This window comes from Pinus tabuliformis, chromosome 4_2 (genome assembly GCF_031772625.1).
Source record: "Pinus tabuliformis cultivar Carrire ecotype Pingquan chromosome 4_2, CPIR1, whole genome shotgun sequence".
NCBI lineage: Eukaryota > Viridiplantae > Streptophyta > Pinopsida > Pinales > Pinaceae > Pinus > Pinus tabuliformis.
In genome coordinates, this window is record NC_142304.1 from 671,514,491 (window position 1) to 671,529,347 (window position 14,857).

Consider the following 14,857-nt stretch of genomic DNA (forward strand, 5'->3'; position numbering starts at 1 on the left):
AATGTCAAAGATGATTGCAGGGTAGGAACTGATCAGGGAAAACTCTTTGATAACCAAAGAAAGTGGGATGGTACGCCTCGGCAGAGAAATGTCCTCCAAATACTAATACTAATGAAAACTGTTGTGCCCTCCATACAATGGAAAATTGATTCAAAAGAAATTATTTTCGAGTTGAAGATGTGACCCCAGGAACAACTTTTGTGCCCTCCATACAATCGAAAACCCCAGGAACAACTGTTGCACCCTCCATACAATCGAAAAATGATTCAAAAGAAATTATTTTCGAGTTGAGGAGGTGAGCCCAGGAACAACTAAGGAGGTGCGTGAGGTGGATATAGAGGAGGCTACAGAGGAGGCAGGAATGGCACTGGAGAGGATCCAGAAGCTAAAACAAACATGAAAATTTTACCTGCAGTTTCTACACCCTATCTTCAAGGAGCTATTTTTTAAGAAAACAAAGAGAAAGCTAAAAAACATACCTGTTTTAGGCAAAAACTATGGAAGATCGGCCTCACAGAAAAAATAGCAGTAAATGCAGAGCTGGTAAACCTGTCTTGGCTATTGCTCCTCAAAGCACACTGATCTGTCTGCTCAAAAGTTTCCTAAATCGTTGAATACCAGATATTTAGAGCCCACCTTGCCAAATATCATATAATAATATAAGACAGCTGGTTCAGAAAATAAGCTTTCCTACTAGGTGTGAACCCTGACAGCGACACCTCAATCAATCGTTGGAAGAGAATGTTCAGGTGGTGGGACTTCGAGACAAGGAGATAAGAACAGCCGATTCGAGCCAAGCCCAGCCAAGGAAAAGCGAAATTTTAAATTTTCCCACAAAATTTTAAATTTTCTCACAGAAATGTTTGAAAAGTCTACTTCATAATATTTTTTTAAAGGTTCATTTGCCAACAGTTCTATTAATTGAATTTTCCCACAAAATTTTGAATTTTCCCACAAAATTGTTTGAAAAGTCTTCATCATAATAATTTTTTAAATGTTCATTTGCCAGCAGTTCTATTAATTTGTCCATTTATTTTATTAATACAAACCATATAATATTAACTAACCTGTGCATCCTATAAATTATATAAACATACATTTGCATTCTATAAACCATTCACCTTAGAGGCATTGGGAAGTGGTTTTGTATAATGTGCATAGTTTATATTATTGCTAAACCTTAAAAACCATTCATAGGCCCTAAGATGATAATGGTGTTTCTTCTTAGATGATGTCCAAGGCCCCAACAAAAGTCATCCTTGTTGGGAAAATCCTCACATTAACACCCATACAACATTTATATACCTATGGTTTATAATGCTGGCAAATAGTGCTCCTCATCACCTAATTGTGCAAAAAGCCCCAACTAACCTAGTCTAGGTTAGATGTCCTCGATATTAACATATTATCCTACATTATCCATTAGCTCATGGAGATAGAGGGTTCAAGGACTCTCACTTGATGGTTGGGGACTATAGTCCATCAAGAGGTCAAATGTCGGGCTAACTGTATTAAGGACACCTCAAGGTCAACCAACACGAATGCAATGTATTAGTTGTTCGTACATCGACCTATCAAAATGTCACAATATTGGGTAGTAGACATTAGTAAGTAGGACACTAGTCACCAACAAGAAACCTTGATAACGATAGAGTAATGATGTGATGAGTGGATGTGGACCCGGGGATACCGCATGTCAATTGTGTGGCAGTTGATTTGACATGCTAACGTCTCATTATGATGTGGCACCAATGTGGGTCTAGATGACATGGCATACCAATGTGGCAAGTGATGTGGCATGTTGACATGGCAATGGAAGGTTGACTTGGCACCGAGGTGTTGTATAGGTGGTAACCATATAGTGACGACGTGGATGTTGGGCGTTTGGATGTTAAGATATCAACTAATTAGTATCAATGACACTCTCTAGCCTCTTCCTGAGGGCCCGGTGGCTTGATAGCTCAACCATTGGCCTTTCAAGATATCGGGTATTGAGAAATTAGGGCTTCAATCTACAAGCTCGTCTGTATGTTAGGTGTCGAGTATCGAGACAGTAAGTATGTATAGAGCATTAAGGAAAATCATGTGTTTTGTGTGAATTTGGGCAAGCTTAGAAGTCGGGTTGCAAACTGCTACAAGTGTCCTTATTTTTCTACAAGAAACAGTGTAATGTGAAGGTGAATATGCTAAACGTGATATTGGATGGCAATGATGCTAAGGAGAAGTTGGAAAATTGAAAAGTGCACCTATCCAAGATGTAAACTTCATTATTAAAGATTTGTAAAGGAGTAGCTGGTTAGATCTTTCATCTTACCTGAATCTATCATTAGCTTTCCACATTCCATTAATAACTCGTTCTGCTTTTTCCTGCCTCTTTTCTTTCCTGGAATTCTGGGAGCTAATCTCGGTGTGTTTTTCATGGTTTTCACACCTTCGTTGCCTTGCCTTTCACTTTTTCCTTGTCTGTCCAGCCCTATAGCCTGAGTTTTCCATAGGAACAGCTGTTGTACCCTATTAAATTCTTTTGGCGGTAAAGAGTCTACCCCACTCATGGTCCCCTGTTTCAAGAATCCTTCCAGATCTAGGTGTTCCCTGTCAAGAATCTCCTGTAGTTCATGATCTTCCATTTCCATCTCACTCTGGGTCATTTCTTGGTCCATCTCTGGTTCTGCATCACTCATCATAGTCTCTTTCTATTTGATATTATCCTGTGTTTGAGTTGTGTCTTACTCTTTCTCCTTTTCCCCTGGGCTTCCTTCCATTACTTGATCTATCTTTCTTATCTCTTCTTCTTCTTCCAGAACTTGGAACCTATTCAAATTAGTCTGTGGTCCTTCTATCTGCTACTGCTTTAGCCCCCTCCTGCCCCCTTTTCCTTTATGAACCACTTTGTGAAAGCCTTTAGTATCTTTCTTTGTGTTCGCCTTACTTTTGTTCTCTATTTTGCTGAGAGGGCAGTTTCTAAATAGGTGCCCATGCTCATGGAATTTTCGGCATCTGAAAGGAATATGTTCATAGTCAACTGTTTGCACCCATTCTTCATCCAAAACTTCTAAAATGACCTCATCCGAAAGAGCTCCAAAGAGATCCATCTCCACACATATTCTTGCGAAGGAAGTGTACTTACCCTTCTTGGTGGCTTCAGAAGTTTTGACAAAATGCCCTAACTTGTTTCCTATAGCAGATAACGATTCCGTTTGCCAGTAATCAAGGGGTAACGAGTAGAGTCTTACCCAGACCGGGACAGAAGTGAATGTTTCTCTCTCAGGGACAAAGTTCATCATCCACGGTCGCATATAAAGGCCTGTTGCTACATAGAAGTAGGGCCCTCCTTCAAACACTTTGTCTTTGTCCTCAATATTTGTGAAGACTACCGTAAAGAAACCCTTACCCAAGATGTAGGTGGGTGATATAGCAGTTGATTTGTAGAAGGGATTTCTACATGGTATCAGAGCTGTTGATCATTAGATCTACTATTCAGGAAGTGTTTACATTCTATTTCTCCAGGCAGAGCCTGTAATTGGGCCAGGTAGCCTCTGGATTCATCCTTCCTTTGGAAGGTGAAATATCCGGTAAAAGCCCATACAGTCAATCTGTGTACGAGAAATATTTTGTTCTCACAAATCTTAGATCCGAGGCAGTTGAGTTGGTTGCTAGTGGAATTCGAATTTGCAGCAGTGTTTTCTTGGTGGCAACGCAGCAATGTCTTTCACAGGATTGCGATTGGAGTATGCCCTTGAGGGTAGTACGAATTATATTGCATGGAAGGACAGGATGGAGGCAGTGTTGGATGATAACGGGCTGAAGGAGTTCATAGATACGGATATCCCAAAGCCTACTGATGCTACTCAAGCTGATGCCTAATGAGCTTGATTTTTCATTGATCGCATGCTTGGTTTCAAGTGTGATGGGATCGGTGTGGTTCTTGGACAGTGGTGCGTCTTTTCACATGACGGGAGATAAAGATTTGTTCTCTGATCTGGAGGACAAAGATCTTGGAGTGCACATCGAGATGGGCGATGATGGTAGATACAGTGCGACTGGTATCGGTACCATTTCCTTTGAGAGGGAGTCTGGTAAACCCTTCGTATTGAAGGAAGTCATGCATGTTCCAGGATTGAAGAAGAATCTTATCTCAGTGGCGATGTTAGAAGACAAGGGGTATGATGTTGTTTTCAGCAAGAGAAAAGCTTTCCTGCGCAGTAATACAACTGGTGAGACCCGGAAGATAGGGGTTCGAGTGAGGAACCTTTATCAATTGCATGTAGATGGATGCGCAGCAATGGCAGGCAAGGCAGAAGGATTGGTGAGCCAGGATGATGGCGAGTTGTGGCACAGGAGATTGGGTCACCTTCACCATGGAGCCTTGAAGATACTGCAGTAGATCACTACAGGGCTTCCTAAAGGCACTCTTGCGCAGTCATATCAGTGCAAGGGGTGTACCTTGGGGAAGTTTGTGAAAGCCACCTTTCACGAGAAGGATAGTCGCGCCACGACGATCCTTGAGAGAATTCACACAGACGTGTGTGGACCTTTCTCAGTTGCTTCGACAGCAAAACACAGGTATTATGTGATTTTTGTTGATGATTTATCTCGTAAGTGCTGGATCTTCTTCATGCAGAAGAAGAGCGAGACATATTCAAAGTTCTGTGAATTCAAAGCACTGGTCGAGAAGGAGTCGGGGAAGAAGGTGAAGGCTCTTAGGAGCGATAATGGTGGTGAATACATCTCGAACGAGTTCAAGGATTTCTGCAAGGCAGAAGGGATTCGTAGAGAGCTCATAGCTCCCCATAACCCACAGCAGAATGGGGTAGCTGAGCGGAAGAACAGAACGATCATGGGTGCTGCACGGGCGATGTTGCATGATCAGGGCCTACCCCTTCACTTGTGGGCGGAAGCATGCAATACAGCAGTTTATGTGCAGAACCGTTGTCCTCATAGGATACTTGGCATGAGTACACCCGAGGAGGCTTATTTTGGTAAGAAGCCTGATCTTTCTCATTTGAGGATTTTTGGTGCTAATGTTTACATGCATGTGACGAAGGATGCCAGGAAGAAGTTGGAGCCGACCGCTGAGGTTGGGATATTTGTGGGGTACATTGATACGCCCCACAACTATCGTGTGTATTTGCCAGACAGTGGTAAAACTGTTGTGCAACGGGATATAAAATTTCAGGAGGAGAAAGCCATGAAGTGTTCGCTTGAGAGGGAGCTACACTTGCATGCAGATGAGGAGCTATTAGTTCCTAAGGATGAGCTTCAGGATGTGGATCAGCCACAAGACGAGGTTCATGGAGTGGAAGAGACCACTCATGCAGCGCCAACCATCAGAGGGCGAAAGCGCTTGACAGAAGCTGAGCGACTGGCTCAAGATGCAGAGAAAGTTGTAGGACCACCTACAGCCCAACGCAGGCAGAGACAGTCACCTGATCGGTACACTAGATACATGGCTCTTATGAGCAAGTGTGTTGTGACTGAGCCATCCTCTTTCAAGGAAGCTGTGGAGGAACCCGCATGGGTAGACGCCATGGTGGAAGAGTATGATCTATTGTCAGAAACAGTGCATGGTAGATTTTTCCTAGACCAGAAGGGAAATCAGTGGTGGGCTCGAGATGGATCCACAATGTAGCCTTTCCATGGAGGCTGGACACAATGTGATCCTTCACGCCCTCCAACAGAATCCTTCGACATTTTGCGGTCTTCTTTTGCCAAGCATCAGCTTGAGTAGCATTAGTAGGCTTTGGGATATCCGTATCTATGAACTCCTTCAGCCCGTTATCATCCAACACTGCCTCCATCCTGTCCTTCCATGCAATATAATTCGTACTACCCTCAAGGGCATACTCCAATCGCAATCCTGTGAAAGACATTGTTGCGTTGCCACCAAGAAAACACTGCTGCAAATTCGAATTCCACCAGCAACCAACTCAACTGCCTCGGATCTAAGATTCGTGAGAACAAAATATTTCTCGTACAGAGATTGACTGTATGGCCTTTTACCGGATATTTCACCTTCCAAAGAAAGGATGAATCCAGAGGCTACCTGGCCCGATTACAGGCTCTGCCTGGAGAAATAGAATGTAAACACTTCCTGAATAGTAGATCTGATGATCAACACTCTGATACCATGTATAAATCCCTTCTACAAATCAACCAGCTATATCACCCACCTACACCAGTGATATAGCAGTTCCATAGGCTTATCTGATCTGAGAGATCTAGTGGAAGCGAAAGGGGTGGTCAAGTCCTTAGAAGTAGAACTTGACTCAGGAGGGTCATATGATTTTTCTCTCGTGGTAAAATAAATGTGAGAATTAACATGAGGACCTACGCATTGTTATTAGGACCATATTACCATTTCCCCGCATTACCCATAGGAGGAGGTGGAGAATCTTGTACAACCATTTGTTGTTATGGCAACACTTTTGATGGATTTTACTCATTGTTAACTAGATTTATTATTTCTTTTTGACTAAAGTTGAAAAGTGGAAATACAAAATATTTGATAAATGAGTAAATATTATTTCAAGGGTGTTACCAAGCATATTGCTTGAGGTTGTATATGAGACAAGTATATATTGCTAGAAGAATAGAGATTGAAAGATAAAAAGTGTAGCAATAGGCATCAACATATAACATGAAAAATTTCAAACACTTTTCAATAGGAATTAACCACTAAAGGGAAATAAACATTGTCCATACAACATACGTGGGGAAAATATTTGCTTTGTAGGTGTTGTATTGAAGTGGCTTGGGAGCTTATACATGGACCATGAGCATTATCTTACACCTCTTTTAGGCCCTCAGGGACTAGTTTTCATCCTTGAAAAATGTTCAAGGGCCTAAGAACCATCCCTTAGATGGTCTCCATGAACACCACTAGGCCAACTATTCACCTTAGAGGCATTGGGGGGTGGTTTTGTACCATGTGCATAGTCTGTATTATTACTAAGCCTTAAAAACCACTCATACTAGACCCTAGCATGATAATGGTGTTTCTCCTTAGATGATGTCCAAGGACCCAAACAAAGCCATCCTTGTGGGGAAAAATTATCCTCACATTAACACCCATACACCATCTATATACCTATGGTTTATAATGATGGAAAATAGTGCTCCCCATCACTTAATTGTGCAAAAATCCCCAACTAACCTAGATGCCATGTCAAACATGTCCTTGATATTAGCGTATCACCCTACATTATCCATTAGCTCATGGAGATAGAGGGTTCAAGGACTCTCACTTGATGGTTGGGGACTATAGTCCATCGAGAGGTCAAATTTCGGGCTAACTATGTTAAGGACACCTCGAGGTCAACCAACACTAATGCAATGTATTAGTTGTTGGTACATCAACCTATCAAAATGGCACAATATTGGGTAGTAGACATTAGTAAGTAGGACACTAGTCACCAACAAGAAACCTTGGTATCAATAGAGTAATGATGTGGTGAGTGGACGTGGATCCGGGGATACCACAGTCAATTGTGTGGCAGTTGATTTGACATGCTAACGTCTCATTATGATGTGGCACCAATGTGGGTCTAGATGACATGGCATACCAATGTGGCAAGTGATGTGGCATGTAGACATGGCAATGGAAGGTTGACTAGGCACCGAGGTGATGTCTAGGTGGTAACCATATAGCAATGACATGGATGTTGGGCTTTTGGATGTTAATATATCAGCTAATTAGTATCAATGACACTCTTTAGCCTCTTCTGAGGGCCTGATCGCTTGATAGCCCGACCATTGGCCTTTCAAGATATCAAGTATTGAGACATTAGGGCTTCAATCTACAAGCTTATCTGTATGTTAGGTGTCGAGTATCGAGACAGTAAGTATGTATAGAGCATTAAGTGTCCTAGGGGGATAGCGGCTTAGTGATCTGGCAGATGGATAAGGTAGATGATGGAAAGGTAATTGTGTTAATTGATGACCCATTGTTTGGTTATGTGAAGACCGAGTAAGCAAGTTTTAAACTAATGTGATATTTCCCAAGTGGTCGATAGTGGATATAATAGCCAAATTAATTGAATAGGTAAGCTAAAATGAACATTATTGTTTATATCATTGCTAAAATGAACATGGCCTAATTATTCAATATCTCTTGTAATGGAACCAAAGTTATGTATCACATGAATAGTTATAGGTAAGAATTCTTATAAATGATCTTGATTACTATGTCACATATTGAAATCTTTCATTTCACTAATAGTTTCATCATCTGTAATAGATCAAATAACTATGACTTTAGGCAACACTTTTGATGGATTTTACTCATTGTTAACTAAATTTATTATTTCTTTGTCACTGAAGTTGAAAAGTGGAAATACAAAATATTTAATAAATGAGAGTAAATATTATTTCAAGGGTGTTACCAAACTTATTGCATGAGGTTTTATATGAGACAAGTATATATTGCTAGAAAAATAGAGATAAAAAATAATTAACAAATTCCTAAATTCCTTATTTGAATTAAAAAAAAAAAATCTCTAATTTTAATTTTTTTAATAATTACTAAATTCTGTATTTGAAGTAATTCCAAATATATATATATATATATTATATTATTTTTGTTTTTTTTAATAATCACTAAATTTATTATTTAACATAAACAAAAAAATTGAAAAATCTATTTTTTTTTTCTTTTAATAATTACTAAATATATTATTTAACATAAAAAAAAATTAAAAATTAGATTTTTCATTACATGCGTATTGAACTTTTACTTATAATTTGATCGAATACTATTTTTTCCATATATAAAAAAAATAATTTGATCGAATACTATTTTTTCCATATATAAAAAATATACATGTTTTTTTAAAATTTGAAATTTTTCATTCATATACCCGATATCTATCTACATGCACGTTTTTGTCAGTAAATATAGTAAATATAGTCTATTGAACTAGGTGAAAGTAGTTAGTAAACTAAGTGTTGATTCCCAGTCCATCTGATATCTAATCTGATGTCATCAGACAGTTCGGGCTGTAATGAATTAATAAATATGGCAGTTCTGAGCTGTTAGATTTACTTCCATTAATGCACCCAGCGAATCGTTAAAAGCAATAAGGTACAGAGATTTACAAATTCACAAGCACGATATTTACATACAGGATTCTGTCTGATTCAGAAGAACAAATCTTCAAATTTACAAGCAGCACAAGTTTTTGGTTCAGATTTTTCCCTTTTGGAAGTGAGAGTTCATGCAAAATACAGGTTTTTTCCTACTTCTGATTGTAATTTTGATTACCTGTGCACTTTTTTTAAGCAGTTTTTGCCATGTGTTTTTAATATACTCTCTCTTTCTGTTAATGAAAAATACTTTTACACAGAATTTGTTCATCCTGGGCTGTAAGTATTTGCAATTTGCTTAGTTGATATAGGTTTGATCGCTTTGTTTAGTCCTATTAGTTGATACGCATGCAGATAGCCTCCCAGATTGTGCTGGAAAGCTGTGCAGTTTAGAGAGACTGGGCAATGAGACAGGATTTGGAATCATTACGGGCTTGATTTTGTACTGTGGTTTAGAATTTCTTTGTTTTCTGCTTTAATTGAATAACAAATTTTGATTTGACACTGAGCAATAGTGGGTATTTCCTCCCTCACTTTTTTTCCTGACAATTCCAAAGAGTCCTCAAAAAGATTTAGGGCATCAGCTATAGCCTCCCAGTCATCCAAATTTCCATCCTCATCCTCACTGATTATCCATCTTGCTTTAAAATATAAGATGTTGAAGCGATGTTAGATCTATTCTTCCAAGTGAAAAATCTATCCCTACCAATGGAAAGAAATTAAAATTCTAGATATTGACTGAAAGATTTAGATTATTGTCAAGCTTGAGCTGATAGATACCTTACGTTAGCTTTTTTAAGTTGTAACAGCATGAACCTTGAGAACATGTCCAAGAGTTTTTATGTGCTATGTTGTCTAGTTACAACTGCTTGCATATGCACCCCTCACCAGTGTCACAAAAAGGCTTCGCAATTATGCACATGCAACATAAAACACATTCACAACCTATGACAGGACTCTACAAGTAATGCCTTGTTTGATTGTAGCACCAAATCCAAAAGAGATAAATCTGGTCATGTTCCTTCTTCCTGTATACAGAAACGAAAACCTAAACCTATGTCAAGGAAGAAGCATGGTAACAAGGAAAGCCTCCTGAATATTTTTGTGGGTTTGGCTTTCTGAATGATATGGTGTAGCACACTCATATAGCTGTTTCCTATACAAAACAAGTACGCAACAAGGACACAATAGAGAATTAGTATATTTTTTTAAGTGTCACAGGCCTATGCCTCCTAATCTAGAAACCACATAATGGATTGACACCCATTGAGATTTGAGGACTCCCAGGCCTGAAATGCAAAACCCTTCCGAAATTGCCAAGAACACAGTTATAATTTATGCCAAGTTTAGAGATTGAAATTGAAACTTCTGTCAGTGTCCACTAAACACCAAAATAGGTCAAAGGGATTGATGACTAAAAGTCAGCCAGTAGGACAACAAATAGTTAACTCCTCTGTTTCACCCATAGATCCAATTTAAGGCATTGTTCTTATTGATTGGGTGAGGTATTCTAAAGGAATCTTCTCATAGCCATCAAGGAGGTAGCTAGGCTTAAAGAGTGGGGATTTGGGCGACAGCAGCACTCATCTAGAATACTGAAGGAAAAGATACGAGATTTAGAGATTATAAATGTTTTACTGTCAGAAGAGATTATAATTTTGTTAATAACTTAATATAACCCATGGTGTCTAGAGTGAAGTTATACAAAACACATGATCACTGATTATCCATCTTGCTTTAAAATATAAGATGTTGAAGCGATGTTAGATCTATTCTTCCAAGTGAAAAATCTGTCCCTACCAATGGAAAGAAATTAAAATTCCAGATATCGACTGGAAGATTTAGATTATTGTCAAGCTTAAGCTGATAGATACCTTACGCTAGCTTTTTTAAGTTGTAACAGCATGAACCTTGAGAACATGTCCAAAAGTTTTTATGTGCTATGTTGTCTAGTTACAACTGCTTGCATATGCACCCCTCACCAGTGTCACAAAAGGCTTCGCAATTATGCACATGTAACATAAAACACATTCACAACCTATGACAGGACTCTACAAGTAATGCCTTGTTTGATTGTAGCACCAAATCCAAAGAGATAAATCTGGTCATGTTCCTTCTTCCTGTATACAGGAACGAAAACCTAAACCTATGTCAAGGAAGAAGCATGGTAACGAGGAAAGCCTCCTGAATATTTTTGTGGGTTTGGCTTTCTGAATGATATGGTGTAGCACACTCATATAGCTGTTTCCTCTACAAAACAAGTACGCAACAAGGACACAATAGAGAATTAGTATATTTTTTTAAGTGTCACAGGGCTATGCCTCCTAATCTAGAAACCACATAATGGATTGACACCCATTGAGATTTGAGGACTCCCAGGCCCGAAATGCAAAACCCTTCCGAAATTGCCAAGAACACAGTTATAATTTATGCCAAGTTTAGAGATTGAAATTGAAACTTCTGTCTCAAAAATGAGATGAAATGAAATGTAAGATGAGTACAAGATCAAAAAGAAATTAAATGACATAAACATAGACATAACAAGTAGATTATTCCAAGAAGGAAAACCCGGTAAATTGAAGGAGATCAATGGAGATATATAGCCTCAACAAAGATATACCTTCCACGAGGGAGTATTACCTCCCAAAGTTTCACTTGGTGGAAAAGTCCTAACCATAAGGGTGAAGACCCCATAGGCAACTTACGCAAGCTACCTATTGTCATCTTAGTAGGCTTGCCTTTCTCACTTTAAGCTAAGGAAGAAGTTCCTAAGGAAGAGTCTGAGATTTTCTGTTCATAGATTCTGACTTATCAAGGCAGGTTTTGCCAGCAAATCAAGGTGAAAACTATATATATGGAATGCTTTCATTTTCTTTACTGGAGGTTGGGTGAATGGGGGATGCAGAATTGGCTTCAAGGAAAGGCTTGACAATCAAAAGTGATGACCCATGGTCTCAGCATGCGGTGTGTGCCACAAAACAGCAGACACTTAGCATGCTGTATTTTAAATTTTTATCCAAGATTGATGGCTTATTTTTTGCATTGCATTTGAAAAATAGTATTTTGTTTTGGTTGGGGGCACCTACTTTATTTGTGTTAATCATTTTACAACATGTCTTTGATCTCCATTAGTTTTTCGTACAGCTATGTCATGTGTTTCAGCATGAATGTTGCTTTAAGGAGGCAGTCCAATTTATGAAAACATGTTTGGATTCATGGAATGCTTGTTGTTCATTCATGTGAAGTAGTCTTTTCCCTCTTCTATCACTGTTCAGTGATCCATACATTACAGATGGTAGGTAGTTTGCAAAGTGGGTTCGATCATGCACTGACATATTTTAGGGTGCCAGGTATACTCACAATTGGTGGCATCTAGCGTTATGTTACTTGGAAGGCCATGCACATTTGAGTAGAGTGCTCCATATATATGACTCCCATATCTTGGCTTCTTTGCAAAGAGAGAATGTTGATCCTTCACACCTCATGATTACTATAACCTTTCTCCATTTTTGCTAAATTGGGAGAGTGACCTGGTCTAAGATATTCTTAAGATTACTTAGCATGCGGTGTGTGCCACAAAACAGCAGACACTTAGCATGCTATATTTTAAATTTTTATCCAAGATTGATGGTTTATTTTTTGCATTGCATTTGAAAAATAGTATTTTGTTTTGGTTGGGGGCACCTACTTTATTTGTGTTAATCATTTTACAACATGTCTTTGATCTCCATTAGTTTTTCGTACAGCTATGTCATGTGTTTCAGCATGAATGTTGCTTTAAGGAGGCAGTCCAATTTATGAAAACATGTTTGGATTCATGGAATGCTTGATGTTCATTCATGTGAAGTAGTCTTTTCCCTCTTCTATCACTGTTCAGTGATCCATACATTACAGATGGTAGGTAGTTTGCAAAGTGGGTTCGATCATGCACTGACATATTTTAGGGTGCCAGGTATACTCACAATTGGTGGCATCTAGCGTTATGTTACTTGGAAGGCCATGCACATTTGAGTAAAGAGCTCCATATATATGACTCCCATATCTTGGCTTCTTTGCAAAGAGAGAATGTTGATCCTTCACACGTCATGATTACTATAACCTTTCTCCATTTTTGCTAAATTGGGAGAGTGACCTGGTCTAAGATATTCTTAAGATTACTTGCTCTTGGTTTTCATTTGCAATCGGCTGTCTTTTGGGTTCTCAGGTTTACTTGAATGCTCTAGGGTTGCTGTTGAATATTCATGTGCATGGACATTCTGGTATTATTGATGATAGAATGAGAGATCTTTCATATCACCTTCTGGATCAAGTGAGTACTTACAATCATGATATACATATTGGAAATGCATGGTCCAAAAGGATTACGCTGATGTCTGATAAGTTAATTGCCTCACCTTGTCCTATCTTATTCTGAATAAATGTGAATTAAAACACTAGATGAGATTATGACTATAACAGACATTTACCTATGCAGATTTGACTTCATGATTTATATATTAGACCAAACAATCAAATTGGGATTGACATGTAAATATCAGAAAGAATTATATAGCCATACACGACAGTCACCAAAGAAAGGGGCTTTCTAGAAACATGGGAAAAAATAGATTACAAATGGATGAAAAGACTATTGTTTGAGTGAGAAGTTAAGAATGATTTAAGTGTTGCAACCCCAAAACCTCAGTCAATATTAAATTGACATCATGAAGTAAGAAGAGGTAGCAGAGCACATCTAGAAAAGCATAAATATTTACATAAGAAAGACACGTTATCCAAGATAAGAAAGGCTGACTCAGACCCAAAATGCAGCTTGCAATGAATTGTGATCAAGGCTGGCATCAAATCACAGTGCTGAAATTGAGATGACCAGGGAAGAAGCTCCAGTCACTGGACAATGTAAAACATGGCTAACAACCATGAATGCAACTTCTAAAGTGAATATGATCAGAATACATTTCCACAACATACGTTTATGAACACCCAACTGCCAAAGTGATACTAGTAGATCATGAAAAACATGAAATCTGGAGAAGTAATTGCTCTCAAAAGTTTGTGTCTATGCAATATATTAAAATACAAACACATTTAATAATAAAGGAGACTAGAAGCAACTAATAGTTTGAGTTGGTAGCAGGTAGTTCAAGTTTTTTGTTTCTTCTTCTTAGGGGGCTTGAGGGGGGATAAATCTGATTTTTGGGGTTTGTGGAAATAATAACATAAACAAGCTATTGTATTTCCCAATGCAGAATCTCGATGCAGATGGAATGCAGGAATGATTGATAAACCCTGGAAGCAGGTATACTCCACAGAAAATCTTGGCCTCTGAAGGTTCGTTTTGGTTTGGATACTGCACACCTGTAGCATATAATCTCACAGAATCAGCTAACTAGAGATCCCAATTAGGCCATTCCTCCTGTAATTCAGTGGCACCTTGTTGTGATTTCATTTCTTGGTATTGCTAAGGCCAATACAGATGTATAACAGGGCCCGACCTGGAATGATAGAAAAGAGCCCATATTCATTTTTGTAAAATTGGGGATCGTTTAGCCTCAATGAACAGTTTATGATGTAATTCTTGCACTTCAATGTCGGAAAGTCCATCAAATCGATGCATCCCTAATCTACACATCTAAGCTAGAGATGCCTCACAACTACTGTACAACTTCATCCTCAAGTTTTGCCCAAATTTATCCGTTTTCTCAGGGTTTTAGCTTTAGTATGGTTTCAGACAAATATATTGACATATATAAGTTGAATCCTAATGCTGCAATTTTCG